The 25,481-nt window shown below is 43.8% G+C and overlaps 1 protein-coding gene across 3 annotated transcripts in view; it reads left to right on the forward strand.

Moving 5' to 3' along the window:
• PDE4B (phosphodiesterase 4B) overlaps positions 1-25,481 on the forward strand; it is a 439,551-nt gene that overhangs the window by 244,544 nt on the left and 169,526 nt on the right. The gene's annotated exons all lie outside the window — the stretch shown is intronic.

Genomic DNA, 25,481 nt, shown 5'->3' on the forward strand with positions numbered 1-25,481 from the left:
TTGCATCTGCATACAATTTTTTTTAGGTTTTTACAACCTTATAGAGTAAACGTATAAATCTGAAGTGAAGCGCTCGGCATATGTTGGGTGAATACGAAGCGCCTCGTGTATTTGCCACCTGTATAGGTGTGTGAAAAGTGAACACCTGCTTCTACTCACTCGTCAACTGATTGTGTTAAATAAGCTATTACGTTGGCGAGCGCTTGTAAGAACAGGATTATATTGCAAGGTGTGCAGTGTAAGAGTTTAGTGTGACGGTGTGTGCAGTAATACATTATAGTGATATATTTATGGCTGGATTCACACGTGGCATCGGATGTGCAGATTTTCAAATTGATCGCAGTTGAAAGCAGTTTGGTAATAAACACGCGTTAAACAGCGTCTCAGCCACATGTCAGTGCGGTAACGGCCATAACGCGTGGGCCCAACCTTATGTGTATGTAGCAGAGGTGAATTTATTATTGAACTATAGGAATATTTACCCTTAAACGATCCGTCACCTTAGCTGTGACGAACTCATCCTTATATTCGGCCAAAATCTGTAAAAACATTCATAAGAATAATAACTTATTACTGGACAATATCATTGGGGCATCTGTATTTGCAAATGGAACTTTTCTGGGTCCTTGGGTTCTCCAAGATGATTTACCATAGGTTACCCTGCACATGAGTTAAACCAAAAGACAAATTCGGCTCTGCTACTTCTCTTTTAAAGTAAGAAATGTTTTAATTGCCAGTCCAACCATCAGTCGTCACCTTCATATCAGCTGTTGATACCGATGCCTTCTGTTTAATCTACTGTGAACGTGTACGGGTACAAGTGAGAACAATGGAGTCAGCTGATACGATCCAGACTGATTCACCACTAGCCTGCAGGATAGAACTTGTGCAGGTTTTTAGGCCTCGTTTTAATCTGTCCATATCTAACGTTATCAGTATTGGCAGCTGTCACTGCTCACGTCATTGTCCTAGGAGTGACATCAGTGAAAGCGTAAAATCGCCCTTAGTCTGCATTTTTTCAGTCTCGCTGTGTACTTCCAACGGTATAGATTAGGACGTGTGTTTTACTCTGATATCACAGCTAGGAATTATTAGCAAACATTTATTATGTTCTGTATTATTATAACTTATTATACAGCGGGGAAAATAAATATTTGATACACTGCCTATTTTGAAAGCTTTCCCACCTATAAAGAATGGAGAGGTCTGTAATTTCATCATAGGCACACTTCAACTGTTAGAGACAGAATCTTAAAAAAATTCCAGAAAATCCCATTGTATGATTTTTACATAATTTTCATTTTAGTGCATGAAATAAGTATTTGATACAATAGAGCAGTGATTTTCAACCTTTTTTGAGCCGCGGCACACTTTTTATACTTAAAAAATCCCGAGGCACACCACCAACCAAAATGGCACAAAATGGTGCGTCCAGGTTTGAGATGAAAGTCTGCAGTCATTCTATGTGACTGCAGGCTTCTGAATTCTCACAGCGCAAGCACTGCACACTTTCAGGATTCTCCCTTGCCGGTGGCCAGAGTGGACGGTCATGACAGCACAAGTATGTGATTTGGATACTTCTGGCCACATTCTAACTAGACGTGTCCGGCCTCAGTCAATTCATTTTCATTGAATGAGGCCACACATGTCTAGTCAGCACGTGACCGCATGTATGTAAATCACCAACATCAGAGAATTATGATAGCAGTGTGCACTGTGAGAATTCAGAAGTCTGCAGTCACATAGTATGACTGCAGACTCATCACAACCTTGGACATCCCCTTTAATGTTCCTAACAAATAAAAATGAGAATTAGTATCACAAAAAAAACACATTTACATCCAGGTACCTGATAGATGACGTTGTTTGTGGAGTCGCCTCTTTCTTTTCATCTTCACCTTGTCCAGATGCCATGATGACTCTTCTCATCCCCCGGCAGAGCTCGTTTCTGCAGACTTCCATCTTCTCCTGTCTTCTGCAGCACATCCCGACACAACACCCTTAAAGATAGCAGTGTTATTATAATGCTCCGGAATAACAATATCTGCCCTAGGCTGAGCCCCTGAGTAAATAATTGCCCCTCACTTTATTCCCAGCACATAATATGACCCTCACTGTCCCTCTTATGGTACATGCCATCCACACTATCCTCTCTCTCTTTTCCATACTTCACACTGCCTTCTCATACGGTGTCCCTCATAGAGAGCCCAGTCTCTCTACTGTGCCCCTTCATTACACTCCTCCTACTTGGCATACTGTCTCCTCCTGGCTGTTACCCTCACACTACTCAGTATCTATTATGTGTCCACTCACACTTTCATCCCCCCATACTGTCTGCACACATTTCTAATAGCCTCCTCCTGTACATCGCCCCCCCCTGCTAACATACCCCTTTGCTCTCTCCATATTTCCTCCTCACACATTCCCCCGACTCCCCATACTGTCCTCACACATCCCATCACCGTTGCTCCCAGTACTGTCAGCACACATTTTTCCCCTCGCTACTGTGTCCACCCCCATCTCCCCACTCACCCCCACAGAATATATCAACTCCCCTTCCGATAGAATAAATCCATCCCCTTCCACACAGAATAAATGCACCCTGCCCCACACATGCTAAATAAATTCCAGCCCCCCCACGTACACACTGAATAAATCCCCCCCACACACTGAATAAATCCCCCCACACACTGAATAAATCCCCCCCACACACTGAATAAATCCCCCCCACACACTGAATAAATCCCCCCACTCACTGAATAAATCCCCCCCACACACTGAATAAATCCCCCCCACAGAATAAATCCCCCCCACACACTGAATAAATCCCCCCCACACACTGAATAAATCCCCCCACACACTGAATAAATCCCCCCCACACTGAATAAATCCCCCCCACACACTGAATAAATCCCCCCCACACACTGAATAAATCCCCCCACTCACTGAATAAATCCCCCCCACACACTGAATAAATCCCCCCACAGACTGAATAAATCCCCCCACACACTGAATAAATCCCCCCACACACTGAATAAGTCCCCCCCACACACTGAATAAATCCCCCCACACACTGAATAAATCCAATCACATACTGAATAAATCCCCCCCACACACTGAATAAATCCCCCCACACACTGAATAAACCTCCCCACACACTGAATAAATCCCCCCACACACTGAATAAATCCCCCCCACACACTGAATAAATCCCCCCACACACTGAATAAATCCCTCCCCACACTGAATAAATCCCCCCCACACTGAATAAATCCCCCCCACACACTGAATAAATCCCCCCCACACTGAATAAATCCCCCCACACACTGAATAAATCCCCCCACACTTAATAAATCCCCCACACACTTAATAAATCCCCCCACACACTTAATAAATCCCCCACACACTTAATAAATCCCCCCAAACACTTAATAAATCCCCCCACATACTCCCCATAAACCCGCCCCACGCTGAATCTTCGGTGTCTTCAGCTCCACAGCACAGGAGCACTTACCACCAAGTGTCTTCTGTCTCCTGCGCGCCGGATAGTGACGTCAGCAGCGTGATCACATGACTTGATCACGCTGCTGGCGTCGCTCTGACACAGCGGTCAGAGCCTCAATTGTACTCGCAGCTGGTAGATGTCTGTGAGTACAATTGATCTCCGGGAGCCGGCGCGCTGCAGCTTCTCTGTGCCGGCTGTCAGCTTGACAGTCGGCACAGAGAACAACTGACTCCCGTTCCCCGCGGCACACCCGACCATGTGTCGCGGCACACTGGTTGAAAAACACTGCAATAGAGAAACAGAACTTTGTATTTGGTACATAAACCTTTGTTTGCAATTACAGAAGTCAGATGTTTCCTGTAGCTCTTCACCAAGTTTGCACACACTGCAGCAGGGATTTTGGCCCACTCCTCCATACAGATCTCCAGATCTTTCAGGTTTTGGGGCTGTCGCTGGGCAACACTGAGTTTCAGCTCCTTCCAAAGATTTTCTGTTGGTTTCAGGTCTGGAGACCGGCTAGACCACTACAGGACCATGAAATACTTCTTACGGAGCCACTCCTTAGTTGCCCTGGTTGTGTGTGTTTCGGGTCATTGTCATGCTGGAAGACCCAGCCATGCCCCATCTGCAATGCTCTTACTGAGGGAATGATGATGTTGGCCAAAATCTTGTGAAACAAGACCCCATCTATCTCCCCTTCAATACGAGAATACAGAAAAGCAATCCCAAAATATGTTTCCCCACCTTGCTTCACGGTTGGGATGGTGTTCTTGGGGTTGTAGTCATCCTACTTTTTCCTTCAAACACGGCAAGTGGAGTTGATACCAAAAGTTCTATTTTGGTCTCATTTGACCACATGAACTTCTCCCATGCCTCCTCTGGATCATCCAGATGGTCATTTGTAATATTCAAATGGGCCTGGACATGTGGTAGCGTAAGCAGGAGGACCTTGCGTGCCCTGCAGGATTTTAAACCACGATGGCGTAGTGAGTCACTAACAGTAATGTTGAAGACTGTGGTCCCAGCTCTCCAGCTCATTGACCAGGTCCTCCCATGTAGCTCTGGGCTGATACCTGAACTTTCTCAGAATCATCCTTACCCCACGAGGATGATTTTTCATGGAGCCCCAGAGCGAGGAACATTGACAGTCACCTTGTGTGTCTTCCATTTTCTAATAATTGTGCCAACAGTTGTTGCCTTCTCACGAAGCTGTTTGCCTATTGTCCTGTAGCCCATCCCAGCCTTGTGCAGGTCTATAATTTTGTCCCTGGTGTCCTTAGACAGCTCTTTGGTCTTGGCCATGGTGAAGAGGTTTGAGTGTGACACTGTGAACAGGTGTTCACTACAGGTAACTAGTTAAAACAAGTGCAATTAATACAGGTAATGAGTGCAGAGTAGGAGGTTTCATAACGAAAAACTAACAGATCTGTGAGAGCCAGAATTCTTGCTGCTTTGTAGGTGATCAAAAACTTATTTAATGCAATAAAATGCAATTTAATTGTTTAAAAATCATATAATGTGATTTTCTGATTTTTTTCAATTTTTGTATAGTCTCTCACAGTTGAAGTGTACCTACGATAAAAATTACTGACCTCTCCATTCTTGGTAGGTGGGAAAACTTTCAAAATCGGCAGAGCATCAAATACTTATTTTCCCCACTGTATAACATTCCTGGAAAAGCTCAGTCCAAGGGCCTAACTATAATGGGTATTAGAGGTTGTATCAAGAGAGTCCTACAGCCTGGAGGTGCTAAAAGGGTCTCATAGGACAACTTGAGAAGACCAATACTATTTACGACACTTGAGGGGTCTAGTTGGAGATTTTGCATTGGACCCCAGGACTCACGGATAAAACATAAACATGAAAACGTCAGAATTAGTCTTAACCCCTTAGTGACAGAGCCAATTTGGTACTTAATGACCAGGCCAATTTTTGCAATTCTGACCACTGTCACTTTATGAGGTTATAACTCTGGAACGCTTCAACGGATCCCGCTGATTCTAAGATTGTTTTTTCATGACATATTGTACTTCATGTTAGTGGTAACATTTCTTCGATATTACTTGCGATTATTTATGAAAAAAACGGAAATATGGCGAAAATTTTTAAAATTTTGCAATTTTCAAACTTTGTATTTTTATGCCCTTAAATCAGAGAGATATGTCATGAAAAATAGTTAATAAATAACATTTCCCACATGTCTACTTTACATCAGCACAATTTTGGAAACAAAATTTTTTTTGTTAGGGAGTTATAAGGGTTAAAAGTTGACCAGCAATTTCTCATTTTTACAACACCATTTTTTTTTATGGACCACATCACATTTGAAGTCATTTTGAGGGGTCTATATGATAGAAAATAATGAAGTGTGACACCATTCTAAAAACTACACCCCTCAAGGTTCTCAAAACCACATTCAAGAAGTTTATTAACCCTTTATGTGCTTCACAGGAACTGAAACAATGTGGAAGGAAAAAATGAACATTTAACTTTTTTTTGCAAACATCTTAATTCAGAACCATTTTTTTATTTTCACAAGTGTAAAAACAGAAATGTAACCATAAATTTTGTTATGCAATTTCTCCTGAATACGCCAATACCCCATATGTGGGGGTAAACCACTGTTAGGGCGCACCGCAGAACTTAGAAGTGAAGGAGCGCCGTTTGACTTTTTCAATGCAGAATTGGCTGGAATTGAGATCGGACACCATGTCACATTTAGAGAGCCCCTGATGTACCTAAACAGTGGAAACTCCCCACAAGTGACCCCATTTTGGAAACTAGACCCCCCAAGGAACTTATCTAGATGTGTGGTGAGAACTTTGAATGCCCAAGTGCTTCACAGAAGTTTAGAATGCAGAGTCGTGAAAATAAAAAATATTTTTTTTTTTCACAAAAAAGATTTTGTAGCCCCCAAGTTTTTATTTTCACAAGGGTAACAAGAGAAATTGGACCCCAGAAGTTGTTGTCCAATTTATCCCGAGTACGCTGATGCCCCATATGTGGGGGTAACCCACTGTTTGGGCGCACGGCAGAGCTCAGAAGGGAGGGAGCACCATTTGACTTTTTGAGCGCAAAATTGGCTGTCGTGTTTGGAGACCCCCTGATGTACCTAAACAGTGGAAACCCCCCAATTCTAGCTCCAACCCTAACCCCAACACACCCCTAACCCTAATCCCAACCTCATCCATAATCCTAATCACTAACCCTAACCATAATCACAACCCTTACCCCAAAACAACCCTAATGTCAACCCTAACCATAACCCTAATCAAAACCCTAAATCCAACACACCCCTAATCCTAATCTCAACCCTAACCTCAAACCTAACCCTAATCCCAATACACCCCTAATCACAACCCTAACCTTAACCCTAATCCCAAACCTAACCCTAATCCCAAGCGTAACCCTAATGCCAACCCTAACCCTAATACCAACCCTAATCCAAACCCTAACCCTAATCCCAGCTCTAACCCTAACTTTAGCCCCAACCCTAGCCCTAACTTTAGCCCCAACCCTAACCCTAGCCCTAGGGCTACTTTCACACTTGCGTCGTTTGGCATTCCGTCACAATCCGTCGTTATGGACAAGAAACGGATCCTGCAAATGTGCCCGCAGGATGCGTTTTTTGCCCATAGACTTGTATTGCCGACGGATCGTGACGGATGGCCACACGTCGCGTCCGTCGTGCACTGGATCAGTTGTGTTTTGGCGGAGCGTCGGCACAAAAAAACGTTCAATGAAACGTTTTTTTGTACGTCGCATCCGCCATTTCTGACCGCGCATGCGTGGCCGTAACTCCGCACCCTCCTCCCCAGGACATAGATTGGGCAGCGGATGTGTTGAAAAACTACAGCTGCTGCCCACGTCGTGCACAATTTTCACAACGTGCGTCGGTATGTCGGGCCGACGCATTGCGACGGCCCCGTACCGACGTAAGTGTGAAAGAAGCCTAACCCTAAGTTTAGCCCCAACCCTAACCCTAAATTTAGCCCCAACCCTAACCCTAAATTTAGCCCCAACCCTAGCCTTAACCCTAGCCCTAACCCTAACCCTACCCCTACCCCTAACCCTACCCCTACCCCTACCCCTAACCCTACCCCTAACCCTACCCCTAACCCTACCCCTAACCCTAATTTTAGCCCCAACTGCTGTTCTCCTGCCGGCCGGCAGATGGAGACAGATGGCGGGCGCACTGAGCATGCGTCCGCCATGTTCTGCTGCCGGCGGCCAGGAGGAGCAGCAAGAGGATCCAGGGACCTAGGTGAGTATGCTAGGGTCCCCGAATCCCCCTATTTCTCTGTCCTCTGATGTGCGATCACATCAGAGGACAGAGAATTACACTTTACTTTTTTTTTTTTTTTTGCGGTCGCCGGTAAACAGTTAATTACCGGCGATCGCAAAACAGGGGTCGGTAATACCGACCCCAATCATGCTCTTTGGGGTCTCGGCTACCCCCGGCAGCCGAGACCCCAAAGATTCTCCCGGTGCCGGCCGGCGGGCGCACTGCGCATGCGCCCGCCATTTTGAAGATGGCGGCGCCCACCGGGAGACACGAGGAGCATCGGGGGAGCTAGGTGAGTATTGGGGGGCCACCTGGGACCCCTTTTCTCTGTCCTCCGATGTGCGATCACATCGGAGGACAGAGAAATTAAAAAGAGATCGCTTTTTTTTTTTTTTTTTTGCGATCGCCGGTAAACGGTTAATTACCGGCGATCGCAAATGCGGGGTGGGTTAAAAACCCCCCGAATCATGTTCTCTTGGGTCTCGGCTACCCTCGGCAGCCGAGACCCCGGAGAAAATCGGCCTCTGGGGGGCGCTATGGACTTTTTCCACAGCGCCGTTAATTAACGGCGCTGTGGTTTAAGTACCCTTAGCGGCCGCCGTTAAAAGGCGTATCGGCGGTCGCTAAGGGGTTAAGGGATTATTAGAGGAGCGCATTATATGGACGTGTGCTGTCTGTGTGCGCCACTGACTACACATGGAGAAGCACATATGGGACATGCGTGAAAAATGAACAAACTGAACAAGGCCTTAAACCTACTTTAATGCATTAGCCCTAGTTTTTTAATTAATGTGTGTTAGTATTACACAAATATAAATGAGCCCTTATTTTTATAACGAGCGATCTAAGTGTGTCATCACAAGGACAAGATTTCACCCTCAAAATATATGAACAACATATTCCTATTTACTGGTGGCAAGCAGAGAGCTTGAAAATCACACAAAGTGCTATATATTGGTGAAAAAAATATATTATTTACCACATCGTTTAAATAATGTTAAGTTAATAATAAGAGACATAATGATTTCAGAGACAACATGAATGTTTGGTTTTTTTTACCACATTTGCAAAATAAAAATTATTTAAAGGTAAAAAAAATAAATAACCATAACTACAGCAATATTTTTTTGACGTCAAACACTAGAGGAAGATATAACATCAAAAGTCAACTGTAAGTTGCACAATATAGAGAAATGTATAAGATTGCAAAGAAGAGAAAAAAGAAAAGTCTGTATATAAACAAGTCTTTGCCCAATGTGTCGGCGCTATGTATTTAGTGCGAATACCAGGCAAAGCTCCTGCCATATATGTTAACCATATCCATCGGTTTCCGTTCATCCAACAGAGGTCAAAAGTTTTGTTGTAACTTCCTATACATAGATACATTCCAAAGAAACCTTGTACTTGGGTTGTACGGTACATGTTTCATTGTTGTTGTTTTTTTAATTGGACCGTATGCCACTGTAATTAGAAATCCAATTTGACGTTAGCACAACCTTCCATCAAAGAAGGACTGTATATCTGCCGGAAAGCTGTAGGCCGAGATATATTGTCCTGAGGTTAGGCGCATTTTCATTAGAACAAACGGAGATCAACAAGTGAACAATGACTTCTCCTCACATTATGAAGATATCTATTATCTGTCTGCAGATGGTAAAGCAAAATCAGAGGGTACAAACACAGTGCAGATTAATATCTTAAGGCTACGGTCACACATTCAGTATTTGGTCAGTATTTCACATCCGTATTTGTAAGGCAAAACCAGGAGTGGGTGATAAATGCAGAAGTGGTGACGTGTTTCTATTATACCTTTTCTCTGGTTGTTCTTCACCCGGTTTTGGCTTACAAATACTTACCGAATACTGAACAAATACTGATAGCCTAACGTTGGACGTCCTGTGGTTCTGCTGAACCGAGCTTGGATTATGCTAGTAATCTACAAGCATCTAAAAGCCCATTTACATGGGCCAATAAACAGATGAGTATCCCTAAGAATGCTCATTCCTGATAATCAGCCTGTGTAAAAACTCATTCAGACGTTTGATTTTTCACCCGCGTCCTGGACCTGTAGAATCACCGGACAGGCGCGAAACGGGCGTAGTTCACAATCTCTCATGCTCCTTGCGTTTTCCTGAGTACCCTATGGATTTCCTGACAAATTAATAAATAAAGGACTGTCCATTTTAAAGGTTTGGTGAGTGCAGCTCTTTCTGTTTCTATCAGTGACCTAAATTAGAAAATTTGTTCCCAAAAGACTTCCCAAGAGTAGACAGTCAGGCACTCAAACTCAAGAAAATATAATGTAAAAAAACAATGGTTTATTCGATCCATATAAAGTAAAAAAAAAAAAAAAAAAGCAACACCACTGAAAATCAGGACATCCTGGCCAAAAAATGAACACTGTCCTACCCGTTTTGAACCAGTATGAGTGAACGGTTCTTAGTTATCGTATGGATTGAATAAAGCATCACTGTTTTTTTTTTCTTTATGTTTTCTGGAGTTTGAGTGCCGGAACATCTACCGCTGGTCTTTAGACCCTAGCACAAATTATTGAGTCTTTTATCTGAGCACTGCTGTGGATCCGTCAGTCCATCTTGTAGATGCATATGAGGTGAGCTGAATATGCATATCCATTTTTGGGTGAATCCGTAAATCAGACCAGACTAGAGCATGGTGCGTTTTTTTTTTCCATATTAATTATTGTTATTATTATTTATTGTTATAGCGCCATTTATTCCATGGCGCTTTACATGTGAGGAGGGTATACATAAAAACAAGTACAATAATCTTAAACAATACAAGTCATAACTGGTACAGGAGGAGAGAGGACCCTGCCCGTGAAGGCTCACAATCTACAAGGGATGGGTGAGGATACAGTAGGCGAGGGTAGAGCTGGTCATGCAGCGGTTTGGTCAATCAGTGGTTACTGCAGGTTGTAGGCTTGCGGGAAGAGGTAGGTCTTCAGGCTCTTTTTGAAGGTTTTGATGGTAGGCGAGAGTCAGATATGTTGTGGTAGAGGGTTCCAGAGTAGGGGTGATATATGAGAGAAATCTTGTATACGATTGTGGGAAGAGGAGATAAGAGGGGAGTAGAGAAGGAGATCTTGTGAGGATCGGAGGTTGCGTGTAGGTAAGTATCGGGAGACGAGGTCACAGATGTATGGAGGAGACAGGTTGTGGATGGCATTGTACGTCATGGTTAGGGTTTTGTACTGGAGTCTCTGGGCAATGTGGAGCCAGTGCAGGGATTGACAGAGGGGAGAGGCCAGGAAATAGTGGGGGGACAGGTGGATTAGTCGGGCAGCAGAGTTTAGAATAGATTGGAGGGGTGCGAGAGTGTTAGAGGGGAGGCCACAGAGCAGGAGGTTGCAGTAGTCAAGGCGGGAGATGATGAGGGCATGCACTAGGGTTTTTGCAGATTCTTGGTTGAGGAATGTACGGATTCGTGAAATATTTTTGAGTTGAAGTTGGCAGGAAGTGGAAAGGGCTTGGATATGTGGTTTGAAGGAGAGATCAGTGTCAAGGATTACCCCAAGGCAGCGAGCTTGTGGGACTGGGGAGAGTGGGCAGCCGTTTACTGTAATGGATAGGTTCGTTGGGGGGGGTCACGTTAGATGGGGGAAAGATGATAAATTCTGTTTTGTCCATGTTAAGTTTCAGAAATCTAGCGGAGAAGAAGGATGAAATAGTGGACAGACATTGAGGAATTCTGGTTAGTAGGGAGGTGATATCTGGTCCAGAGATGTAGATCTCTGTGTCATCAGCATAGAGAAGATACTGAAAGCCATGAGATTCTATGAGCTGTCCCAGGCCAAAGGTGTAAGTGGAGAAGAGCAGGGGCCCAAGGACTGAACCTTGTGGGACTCCGACAGATAGGGGGCGAGGTGAGGAGGTGGTGTGTGAGTGGGAGACGCTGAATGATGAGGTATGAGGAGATCCAGGATAGGGCCAAGTCTGTGATGCCAAGGGATGAGAGGGTCTGTAATAATATGGAATGGTCCACTGTGTCAAAGGCAGCCGACAGGTCAAGGAGGAGGAGGACAGAGTAGTGCCGCTTGCTCTTGGCGATTAAGAGGTCATTGGTGACCTTAGTTAGGGCAGTTTCAGTGGAATGGTGTGACCAGAAGCCAGATTGTAAGCGGTCAAAGAGAGAGCACGAAGAAAGATGGGAGGACAGTTCAAGGTAGACGAGTTGTTCCAGTAGTTTGGAGGCAAAGGGGAGAAGTGATATAGGGTGATAGCTAGATACAGAGGATGGGTCAAGAGATGGCTTTTTGAGGATGGGTGTGATGGCGGCATGTTTAACCCCTTAGCGACCGCCGATACGCCTTTTAACGGCGGCCGCTAAGGGTACTTAAACCACAGCGCCGTTAATTAACGGCGCTGTGGAAAAAGTGTATAGCGCCCCCCACAGGCCGATTTTCTCCGGGGTCTCGGCTGCCGAGGGTAGCCGAGACCCCAGAGAACATGATTCGGGGGTTTTTTAACCCTCCCCGCATTTGCGATCGCCGGTAATTAACCGTTTACCGGCGATCGCAAAAAAAAAAAAAAAGCGATCTCTTTTTAATTTCTCTGTCCTCCGATGTGATCGCACATCGGAGGACAGAGAAAAGGGGTCCCAGGTGGCCCCCCAATACTCACCTAGCTCCCCCGATGCTCCTCGTGTCTCCCGGTGGGCGCCGCCATCTTCAAAATGGCGGGCGCATGCGCAGTGCGCCCGCCGGCCGGCACCGGGAGAATCTTTGGGGTCTCGGCTGCCTGGGGTAGCCGAGACCCCAAAGAGCATGATCGGGGGTCGGTTTTAGCGACCCCTGTTTTGCGATCGCCGGTAATTAACTGTTTACCGGCGACCGCAAAAAAAAAAAAAAAAAGTAAAGTGTAATTCTCTGTCCTCTGATGTGATCGCACATCAGAGGACAGAGAAATAGGGGGATTCGGGGACCCTAGCATACTCACCTAGGTCCCTGGATCCTCTTGCTGCTCCTCCTGGCCGCCGGCAGAAGAACATGGCGGACGCATGCCCAGTGCGCCCGCCATCTGTCTCCATCTGCCGGCCGGCAGGAGAACAGCGGTTAAGCTAAAATTAGGGTTAGGGGTAGGGTTAGGGGTAGGGGTAGGGTTAGGGGTAGGGTTAGGGGTAGGGTAGGGTTAGGGTTAGGGGTAGGGTTAGGGTTAGGGGTAGGGCTAGGGTTAGGTTAGGGGTAGGGTTACGGCTAGGGTTAGGTTAGGGGTAGGGTTAGGTTAGGGTTAGGGGTAGGGTTAGGGCTAGGGTTAGGGCTAGGGTTGGGGCTAAATTTAGGGTTAGGGTTGGGGCTAAATTTAGGGTTAGGCTTCTTTCACACTTACGTCGGTACGGGGCCGTCACAATGCGTCGGCCCGACATACCGACGCACGTTGTGAAAATTGTGCACAACGTGGGCAGCAGCTGTAGTTTTTCAACGCATCCGCTGCCCAATCTATGTCCTGGGGAGGAGGGGGCGGAGTTACGGCCACGCATGCGCGGTCAGAAATGGCGGATGTGACGTACAAAAAAACGTTTCATTGAACTTTTTTTGTGCCGACGCTCCGCCAAAACACAACTGATCCAGTGCACGACGGACGCGACGTGTGGCCATCCGTCACGATCCGTCGGCAATACTATGGGCAAAAAACGCATCTTGCGGGCACATTTGCAGGATCCGTTTCTTGTCCAAAACGATGGATTGCGACGGAATGCCAAACAACGCAAGTGTGAAAGTAGCCTTAGGGCTAGGGTTAGGGTTGGGGCTAAAGTTAGGGCTAGGGTTGGGGCTAAAGTTAGGGTTAGAGCTGGGATTAGGTTTAGGGTTTGGATTAGGGTTGGTATTAGGGTTAGGGTTGGCATTAGGGTTACGCTTGGGATTAGGGTTAGGTTTGGGATTAGGGTTAAGGTTAGGGTTGTGATTAGGGGTGTATTGGGATTAGGGTTAGGTTTGAGGTTAGGGTTGAGATTAGGATTAGGGGTGTGTTGGATTTAGGGTTTTGATTAGGGTTATGGTTAGGGTTGACATTAGGGTTGTTTTGGGGTAAGGGTTGTGATTATGGTTAGGGTTAGTGATTAGGATTATGGATCAGGTTGGGATTAGGGTTAGGGGTTGGAGCTAGAATTGGGGGGTTTCCACTGTTTAGGTACATCAGGGGGTCTCCAAACACGACAGCCAATTTTGCGCTCAAAAAGTCAAATGGTGCTCCCACCCTTCTGAGCTCTGCCGTGCGCCCAAACAGTGGGTTACCCCCACATATGGAGCATCAGCGTACTCGGGATAAATTGGACAACAACTTCTGGGGTCCAATTTCTCTTGTTACCCTTGTGAAAATAAAAACTTGGGGGCTACAAAATCTTTTTTGTGAAAAAAAAAAATATTTTTTATTTTCACGACTCTGCATTCTAAACTTCTGTGAAGCACTTGGGCATTCAAAGTTCTCACCACACATCTAGATAAGTTCCTTGGGGGGTCTAGTTTCCAAAATGGGGTCACTTGTGGGGGGTTACTACAGTTTAGGTATATCAGGGGCTCTGCAATCGCAACATAATGCCCACAGACCATTCTATCAAAGTCTGCATTCCAAAAAGGCGCTCCTTCCCTTCCGAGCTCTGCCGTGCGCCCAAACAGTGGTTTACCCCCACATATGGCACATCAGCGTACTCGGGATAAATTGGACAACAACTATTGCAGTCCAATTTCTCCTGTTACCCTTGTGAAAATAAAAACTTGGGGGCTACAAAATCTTTTTTGTGAAAAAAAAAATATTTTTTATTTTCACGACTCTGCATTCTAAACTTCTGTGAAGCACTTGGGCATTCAAAGTTCTCACCACACATCTAGATAAGTTCCTTGGGGGTCTAGTTTCCAAAATGGGGTCACTTGTGGAGGGTTTCTACTGGTTAGGTACATCAGGGGCTCTGCAAATGCAACATAATACCCGCAGACCATTCTATCAAAGTCTGCATTCCAAAACGGCGCTCCTTCCTTCCGAGCTCTGCCGTGCGCCCAAACAGTGGTTTACCCCCACATATGGGGTACCAGCATACTCAAGACAAATTGGACAACAACTTTTGGGGTCCAATTTCTCTTGTTACCCTTGTAAAAATAAAAACTTGGGGGCTACAATATCTTTTTTGTGGAAAAAAAATATTTTTTATTTTCACGGCTCTGCATTATAAACTTCTGTGAAGCACTTGGGCATTCAAGGTTCTCACCACACATCTAGATAAGTTCCATGGGGGGTCTAGTTTCCAAAATGGGGTCACTTGTGGGGGATTTCTACTGTTTAGGCACATCAGGGGCTCTCCAAACGCGACATGGCGTCCGATCTCAATTCCAGCCAATTCTACATTGAAAAAGTAAAACGGCACTCCTTCTCTTCCAAGCTCTGCGGTGCGCCCTAACAGTGGTTTACCCCCACATATTGGGTATCAGCGTACTCAGGAGAAATTGCACAACAACTTTTGTGGTCTAATTTCTCCTGTTACCCTTGTGAAAATAAAAATTTGTGGGCAAAAAGATCATTTTTGTAGAAAAAATGCGATTTTTTTTTTTTTCACGGCTCTACGTTATAAACTTCTGTGAAGCACATGGGGGTTCAAAGTGCTCGCCACACATCTAGATAAGTTCCTTAAGGGGTCTAGTTTCCAAAATGGTGTCACTTGTGGGGGGTTTCCACTGTTTAGGCACATCAGGGGCTCTCCAAACGCGACATGGCGTCCAATCTCAATTCCAGCCAATTCTACATTGAAAAAGTAAAACGGCGCTCCTTCACTTCCAAGCTCTGCGGTGCGCCCAAACAGTGGTTTACCCTCACATATGGGGTATCGACGTATTCAGGAGAAATCGCACAACAACTTTTGTGGTCTAATTTCTCCTGTTACCCTTGTGAAAATAAGAATTTGTGGGCAAAAAGATCATTTTTGTGTAAACAAAAGCGATTTTTTTATTTTCACGGCTCTACGTTATAAACTGAAGCACTTGGGGGTTCAAAGTGCTCACCACACATCTAGATAAGTTCCTTAAGGGGTCTAGTTTCCAAAATGGTGTCACTTGTGGGGGGTTTCCACTGTTTAGGCACATCAGGGGCTCTCCAAACGCGACATGGCATCCAATCTCAATTCAACATTGAAAAAGTAAAACGGCGCTCCTTCACTTCTAAGTTCTGCGGTGCGCCCTAACAGTGGTTTACCCCCACATATGGGGTATTGGAGTATTCAGGAGAAATTGCATAACAAAATTTATGGTTACATTTCTGTTTTTACACTTGTGAAAATAAAAAAAATGGTTCTGAATTAAGATGTTTGCAAAAAAAAGTTAAATGTTCATTTTTTCCTTCCACATTGTTTCAGTTCCTGTGAAGCACGTAAAGGGTTAATAAACTTCTTGAATGTGGTTTTGCGAACCTTGAGGGGTGTAGTCTTTAGAATGGTGTCACACTTCATTATTTTCTATCATATAGACCCCTCAAAATGACTTCAAATGTGATGTGGTCCCTAAAAAAAAATGGTGTTGTAAAAATGAGAAATTGCTGGTCAACTTTTAACCCTTATAACTCCCTAACAAAAAAAAATTTTGTTTCCAAAATTGTGCTGATGTAAAGTAGACATATGGGAAATGTTATTTATTAACTATTTTTCATGACATATCTCTCTGATTTAAGGGCATAAAAATACAAAGTTTGAAAATTGCAAAATTTTAAAAATTTTCGCCATATTTCCGTTTTTTTCATAAATAATCGCAAGTAATATCGAAGAAATGTTACCACTAACATGAAGTACAATATGTCACGAAAAAACAATCTCAGAATCAGCGGGATCCGTTGAAGCGTTCCAGAGTTATAACCTCATAAAGTGACAGTGGTCAGAATTGCAAAAATTGGCTCGGTCATTAAGTACCAAATTGGCTCTGTCACTAAGGGGTTAAAGCTTGAGGGGGAAAACACCAGTTGTTAGTGATAGGTTGAAGAGATGGGTTAGGGTTGGGATGAAGACTGTGGTTGAGGTTTGGGATGAAGTGGGATGGGAGCGGGTCAAGTGCACAGGTGGTGAGATGCGATCTTGAGTCTGAGGTCCATGTGAAAACTAAGCCACATGCACTAGCACATAAGCTAACATTTTGGCCCTGATTACATCATTGCCTTTGTGCCTGTTTTTTTTGCCTAGTTTTGTATTTTGTGCTTTTTTTTTTATAACATCCAATACATTATTCTATTTGCACCTTTTTTTTGGCCTTTATGTGCTCTCCTGTTTTTTTTTTTTTTTTTTTTTCATTTTCTACTTTGTGAGTAAAGTTTAGCAATGCCAGATGTTTTCACTGATTCATCAATTGTAGCTTTTAAAAAAGTTGCAAAATGTGGTGTAACTGCTCTCCAGTCCCCACTCTGGTGTCATTTCAAGTAGCCCGAAGTTGTGACTTTTGGTGAAGAATTCATGAATTACATGGGCTATTATGATGAATTTGGTGCTAATAAATGGCAACTAATACCACAAAATAAAAAAGGAAAGTGACTTCTAAAAATATGTGTTTTACGTGTTTTCCACACTTATGTGAAAAATTACCGTCTCAATGAGGCCTAAGACTGGTTTCATTGCCTCATCTATGAGGCAGATAGTAAAAGTCAAAAGACCCATAGATGCGACAGGTATCCTGATCCAAACATATTGTAAGTTTCATGTATATTTAAAACTGGCCTAAATGTGATGCCATATGCTTCGTCTGGCTATATGGTTCCAAAACTCCATCCGCCACAAAGCCCAATGAGCCAATCATTTTGAAACCATTGGGACTCATGAGGCCCGATGCATCTTGTGGTCGCACCATAACAATGTCGCTGATCAGCCATCGATCGAGCACTTTGATTGGAAGGTTCATGCTGGCCATTAATTTATTGTCAGCAGAACATTGCCCCATGTAACCAGATGTCCTTCTGACAAAATGCACATGTATGGGGACAGGGCAATCATATTAAAGGGTTATGCCTATTTTCATACATGGACACTGAAGTGGTAAGATCTCAAGAATGGCTGAAAATTTACATGAGCAGAAAATGGCAAAATTGCTTGTACCTACAGGCACTATCTGACAATACCCATTTATGAAGATGGGAATACCCCTTTAATCCCTGTTTTGTCCCATATGGTTTCGTTTAGGCTAAACACATATTGAGCACAGATCGGACATCGGCACAAAAAATCGTCCCTTATAAAGGGGCTATATTTTTGACTCTGGAGGAATACATTGTTACATAGTTGCATAGGTTGAAAAAAGACCCCTGTCCATCAAGTTCAACCTTTCTCCACCAATTGTACATTTCGTCACTAATTTAACTATAACCAGCAATGTTATGTGTATCAAGGAAATGATCCAGCCCTTTTTTAAAAGCTGTTAGTGTCGGCCATTACCTCTTGTGGTCGGCATTCCACAGGCTGATTGCTTTAACTGTAAAGAACCCTTTCCTGTTTAGCTGTCGGAATCGCCTTTATTGCACCCGTAATGAGCGCCCCTTGGTCCTCTGGTCTTTGGATGGAATAAGTCCTGTGCCAGTGTTTTGTACTGGCCACAGATATATTTTTACATGTAAATGAGATATCCTCTGAGGCATCTTTATTCTAAGCTAAACAAGCCCAACTTTTCCAACCTCTCATCATATGAGAGGCCTTCCATCCCCTGTAATAATCTAGTTGCCCGTCATTGAACTGACTGTAACTTCTGAATATGCTTTTTAAAATGTGGAGCCCAAAACTGGATCCCATATTCTAGAGTGTGGCCTCACAAGTGATTTATAATGAGGTAACAATACATTGGGATCTTGGGATTTTATCTTTTTACACATCCTTTAATCTTATTTGCTTTTGCGGCTGCTGCTTGACATTGAACACTACTGCTCCGCTTACTTATAATGAGGATAGCCAAGTCCTTCTCTTGTTCTGTTGTCCCGAGTATACTCCCATTTAATGTATTTGCAGCAAGAGGATTACTCCATCCTAGGTGCATTACTCTACATTTATCTACATTAAACCTAATTTGCCAAGTGTTTTCCTATTCAGACATCTTTTCTCAGATCGTTCTGTAATGGAATGTCAAGGTCAGATTTTAATATCCTACATAGTTTGGTGTCGTCAGCAAAGACTGACACTTTACTCTCAACCACATCCACTAAGTCATTAATAAAGAGGCTAAAAAGAATCGGTCCTAGTACAGATCCCTGCGGTCCCCACTGCTCCCAGTACAGATCCCTGTGGTCCCCACTGCACCCAGTACAGATCCCTGCTGACTATATCCCATTTAGATAATTCCATAGCATACTGCCGCATTTCAGAAAAAGGCTACTCCGGGTTGAACGCTGGTACTGGGTTGACAGGAGCATCAATAGACAGGCAAATATTTGGGAACCTGTGACATCAATGTGCAGAGCTTCCCTTTAAACTAGTTAAGTACATGGAGTCACTCTTTGTGGCCAGGTATTGTATACACTAAACAAGATAAGACAATAAAGACCTTCGTTCTATTGATTGTTGACGCATTTCATAACATTTATTGTGCCAGAGCGATGCGTGTGGTCACGTTCTCTACATAAAGGCTACCTACTGGATGTACAATGCACTTCACCATGACGACCAACAAAGGTGACTCTCATAAGACTTACACATCATCAGTGAAAGGCAAGTGTCCTCTTACAGGTGACATTTAAACATTAAATCCCAATGACGCTGCTGCTCATTCCCCAGAGAAAATGGTGCAGAGTGTTCACCATGTATGAGGTTTCATAGGTGCCAGACTGGGGTTCCTTGGATCCACGGGACGAAATGATGCAGCACAAATGAGAAATTGCAGTATGTCCAATGTGCCAAAGAAACGGTCATTCTGTGTTATGCACGGACTGGACAGCACCTCCAGAAAAAGGGTCAGGTTTTTGTAGTGTTTTTCCAGTATTCCTTCTAGAAGGGTCGCTAACGAGAGGATGCCCCTCTACTACAATCATATGGCCCTAGAAGGAATAAACACATGGTCTGTTTAGGCTGCATATAGGCTAAATCATTGGGGCACTCGTCATTAAATGGGCATCCATCAAAATACATTTGTAATAATGAAAATGATATAATATGAAGAAAATACTTCCACTGCTGCCTATATAGTTCCTGTGCATTGTTCTGCTTGTATGTAAAGCCGATTAAACAATCATGGTAACAGCCAGAGAAAATCTGAAACAAACCAGGCTGGATCAAGGTCTAAGTAGGGCTGTGGAAAATATAAGAGCACTATGAAAAAGGCTACAAATCAAACATAAGGTATATATAATAATAATAATTAATAAAGTAATATAATACGTTTTTCAAAAGCAGTAACACCATAAAATATTGCCTAAATTACAGCTCGATATTACAGATGCTTCTCACAAAATTAGAATATCATCAAAAAGTTAATTTATTTCAGTTCTTCAATATAAAAAGCGGAACTCATATTATATAGAGTCATTACAAACTGATCTATTTCAAGTGTTTATTTCTGTTAATGTTGATGATTATGGCTTGCAGCCAATGAAAACCCAAAAGTTATTATCTCATTAAACTAGAATATTTTATAACACCAGCTTGAAAAATGATTTTAAAATTAGAAATTTTGGTCTACAGAAATGTATGTTCAGTAAATGCACTCAATACTTGGTCAGGGCTCCTTTTGCATCAATTACCTCATCTCTGCGGCGTGGCATGGAGGCGATCAGCCTGTGGCACTGCTGAGGGGTTATGGAAGCCCAGGTTGCTTTGATAGCAGCCTTCAGCTCGTCTGCATTGTTGGGTCTAGTGTCTCTCATCTTCCTCTTGACAATACTCCATAGATTCTTTATGGGATTAAGGTCAGGCGAGTTTGCTGCCAATCAAGCACAGTGATATTGTTGTTTGTAAACCAGGTATTGGTACTTATGGCAGTGAGGACAGGTGGCACGTCCTGCTGGAGAATTAAATTTCCATCTCCAAAAAGCTTGTCGGCAGAGGGAAGCATGAAGTGCTCTAAAATGTCCTGGTAGACGGCTGCGCTGACTTTGGTCTTGATAAAACACAGTGGACCTACACCAGCAGATGACATGGCTCCCCAAACCATCACTGAATGTGGAGACTTCACACTAGACCTCCAGCAGCTTGGATTGTGGCCTCTCCACTCTTCCTCCAGACTCTGGGACCTTGATTTCCAAATGAATTACAAAATTTACTTTCATCTGAAAACAACACCTTGGACCACTGAGTGGACCAGTTCTATTTCTCCTTGGCCCATATAAGATGCTTCTGGCGTTGTCAATTGGTAATGAGTGGCTTGACACAAGGACTGCGACACGTGTAGCCCTTGTCCTGGATATGTCTTTGTGTGGTGGCTCTTGAAGCAATGACTCCAGAAGCTGTCCACTACTTGTGAATTTCCCCAAATTTTTAAATGGCCTATTCTTAACAATCCTTTCCAGGCTGCGGTTATCCTGGTTGCTTGTGCATCTTTTTTTTACCACACTTTTTTCCTTCCAATCAACTTTCCATTACTATGCTTTGATACAGCACTCTGTGAACAGCCAGCATGTCTCATGTCTAGCAATTACTTTTTGTGGCTTACCCTCCTTGTGGAGTGTGTCAATGACTGCCTTCTGGACATCTGTCAAGTCAGCAGTCTTCCCCATGATTGTGGTGCCTACTGAAACTCGCTAAGGGACCTTTTTAAACTCTTAGGAAACCTTTGCATATTTTTTTAATTATTCTAATTTACTGAGATAATGACTTTTGAGTTTTCATTGGCTGTAAGCCATAATTATCAACATTAACAGAAATAAACATTTGAAATAGATCTCTCTCTTTGTAATGACTCTATATAATATAGGAGTTTCACTTTTTGTATTGAAGAACTGAAATAAATTAACTTTTTGATGATATTCTAATTTTGTAAGAACCTGCATGTCCAAGTTTGTAACAGGATAAATTGTTAGAGAATACTTCTTGCAATGATGTATCGGTGTTGGTGTTTTTTTCACTTTTAGATTTTTTAAGGTTATTATAATAAAAATTGATGTTTTATAGACTCTGTTAGGGCTTTGTGGTGATTATAACCTGCATGACCAAATAACAGTACCATACACTGTCCATATTAAATGGCCCTACAAGTGCACAAATAAATCCTTACCGTTTTCAAGTGATAATGTTATACAGTGTTCAAATAACAATGCCGTACAGTATGCAAAAGAAAGCACCATACAGTGCCCACATAACTCCATGCAGTGTCTAGGTGACAGTACCACACAAGTGCCCCAAAACAGCACTAGTCAGTGTTTGAAGAGGTGTGAAACATAATGTCCTTATTGCAGAGTCATACACTGTCCAAATTAACAATCCATACAGTGTACAAGTAAAAGAATCATACAGTGTCCAAAGTATAAATGCTATGTACAGTTTTCCATAAAACAGAACCATATAGTAGCCAAAAAACATAGCCATATAGCTTCCAGATAACAGTGCCGTGTAAGGGTACTTTCACACTGGCGTTTTTTGTAATACGTCGCAATGCGTCGTTTAGGGGAAAAAACGCATCCTGCAAAGTTGTTTGCAGGATGCGTTTTTGCCCCATAGCGTAACATTACCGACGCATTGCGACGTATTGACACACGTCGCAACTGTCGTGCTACGGTTGCGCCGTATTGTGGCGGACCGCCGGGAGCAAAAACGTTAAATGTAACGTTTTTTGCTCCAGACGGACCGCTTTTTCCGACATGCGCGACCGGAACTCCGCCCCCACGTCCCCGCACCTCACAATGGGGCAGCGGATGCGCCGGAGAATGCATCTGCTGCACCTGTTGTGCGTTGCTAACAACGCTAGCGTTGGAATCTCGGCCCGACGCAATGCGACGGGCCGAATTCCGACGCTAGTGTGAAAGTAGCCTTAACTGTAACTTGAGGGAAAAGGCAGTGTTTGTGGGCACTGTCGGGTCCAGAGGAATCAGGGTGACCAGGAGATTAGAAAGAAGGGACTTTTATTGACAACGCGTTTCAGAGTTGTTCCAATTCCTCCATCAGTGCTAACAGTAATAGCTACATACAGTGTCTGCTTAACTGGATTCTGAAGGCTCATTGCGCTACAGGTGGACTCCTCGGAGGCATTTACCGCTTTTGCTCCTCCTCCATCTCTTCCTGACAACAATACATTATGACCAAGTCTTCTGCCCTCTTTCTTTGGTTTACCTGCAAAAGGAAATGTCTGGATTATTGGATCTTGGATTATAGGAATAGTACTTTTATAAAGTTCCTTTATTTTAACCTAAGATATTGAAGAGAGAAGATTCAGAATTATTGACCAAGAACCCCAGAATCTCAGAGAGAAAGCCCAAGGGTTCCCAGGTTTGTTCTTTACTGTGAATAATGGAAAAATCCCAAGAGTAGCTAATGTCACCTGTCCCCTCCCTCGGCGCTTCTGAAAGAGGCGTTTAGGGATTCCTCTGTGTATTGTGTGCCTACTCGCTGTGTACATTGTGTGAATGTGACGTCTGTTTGGTGAAATCAAGCAAACAAATGGCTGGCGTCAGCTCAGAGAAAGCCCTTGCTCAACTCCTTAAAAGCTCCTCTGAGGAAGCCCACAATGGTGGTCCTCTCACGGATAACAATGGATCACAGTGATGGGGGTCCCTGCAGGCCACGATAATGACATCTGTTTATTTCTATTAGCAACACGTAAGAGGATGCTAAATCCAAGATGCATAACTGAATGGAGTTACAATGGATTTACTCTTCCTTCAGTACAAATCCTGATCTGACTCCAGGGCTCCTAAACTTACTCCATATCACATTTTGGAAAGTCTTCATGTATTTTTTCATTTTCAGCTCCTGTCTACGGTGCTATGGGGTATTAGTAAAATGCTGCATCACCCTGTTTTAGGGTATGTGCAAACAGGACTTAATGCCTGAAATTTTCATCAGCTGCAAAAACCAGTGTAGAATGGGGGAAATCTGCAGTGTCATCTTCAACCAACATTTACACCTTGCAGATTTTAATTCCACAAGGCCACTCAATTTACACAGTGTGTGGATTAGATTTCATAAAATGCACATCTAAAATACTGGGAGTGTGATAAGCAGCTGTGTATACGTCCCATGTGTGCATCACACCAGGTTCTGCCCTTTTTTGAGATCACGTAAAACCTTATGGTATATACTCGCACATCAGCTGCAGATTACATACTAGAAACTCTGCAAGGAAATACAGTATGAGCTCCAGTAAGTAGATCAGAAACAAAGAAATCACATCTACAAGATGCAGATAATTTAAGCATAAATATTTACATTATTATTATTATTTATATAGCACCATTAATTCCATGGTGCTGAACATGAGAAGGGGGTTATGTACAGAGTTATAGATATCGTTTACCGTAAACAAATTTACAATGACAGACTGGTACAGAGGGGAGAGGACCCTGTCCTTGCGGACTTACATTCTACGGGATAATGGAGAAGAGACAGAAAGTCGGGGTTGCGGCAGCTCTGGTGGTGGTGAGGCGGCAGCTCAGGTGGTGGTGAGGCGGCAGCTCAGGTGGTGAGGCGGCAGCTCTGCTGGTAGTGAGGCGGCAGCTCAGGTGGTGGTGAGGCGGCAGCTCAGGTGGTGAGGCAGCAGCTCTGCTGGTGGTGAGGCGGCAGCTCAGGTGGTGAGGCGGCAGCTCTGCTGGTAGTGAGGCGGCAGCTCAGGTGGTGGTGAGGCGGCAGCTCAGGTGGTGAGGCAGCAGCTCTGCTGGTGGTGAGGCGGCAGCTCAGGTGGTGGTGAGGCGGCAGCTCAGGTGGTGAGGCGGCAGCTCAGGTGGTGGTGAGGCGGCAGAATGGTTATTGCAGGCTGTAGGCTTTCCTGAAGAGATGGGTTTTCAGGTTCCGTCTCAAGGATCCGAGGGTGGTGGATAGTCGGACGTGTTGAGGCATGGAATTCGAGGACGGGGGATATAAGAGAGAAATCTTGGAGGCGGTTGTGTGAAGAACGAATACGAATAAGTGTGGAGGAGGTCTTGGGAGGATCGGAGATTACGTGAGGGAAGATATTGGGAGATTAGTTCAGAGATATAGGGAGGGGACAGGTTGCAGATGGCTTTGTAGATCAGTGTTAGTAGTTTACATGCTTCAATTCATTCTGCGGAAGATATTACGGATTTCTCCCTTTCTAATGCTGTGAGTGATGATATCTGTGGCAAGACCTCAGCAAAATCCACATGTAATACGAGAGAATTTTGCTGCAAATTAGCCGAACTTCGTGATCCCAAAGAAATCAGCTGTATAGCATCCCAGCTATATGGATACAGTGGAAATCTTTAACAGAATATAGTCATGTAAATTCCAACTACTGATGTAGAAAAATGAATGTCACAACAGTATAGATGAAAAATCATCCATTTTTTTTCTGGATAGAAAACCCCCACTATTTTTATACGCTTGTGTGAACCTAGCCTCAAGGTAAGTTCAGATAATTCTCTGTAGCAAAATGCCGAAACTCTGCAGGGAAATCCACAAAGCAAGTCCACACCAAACTGTGTGTTTATGCTCTGGATTTACCAATATGCATTCAAAAATTTGATTTACTAAAATAAAAGAAACACAATATACTCACCTTACAAATTGTTTGCTGCTCCCAGGCCAGTGCTTCGCTAGTAGCCCACTCTTCTATTTTCTTCGGGCTCCAGC

The sequence above is a fragment of the Ranitomeya imitator genome, chromosome 8 (assembly GCF_032444005.1).
Source record: "Ranitomeya imitator isolate aRanImi1 chromosome 8, aRanImi1.pri, whole genome shotgun sequence".
In the NCBI taxonomy this organism is placed as follows: domain Eukaryota; kingdom Metazoa; phylum Chordata; class Amphibia; order Anura; family Dendrobatidae; genus Ranitomeya; species Ranitomeya imitator.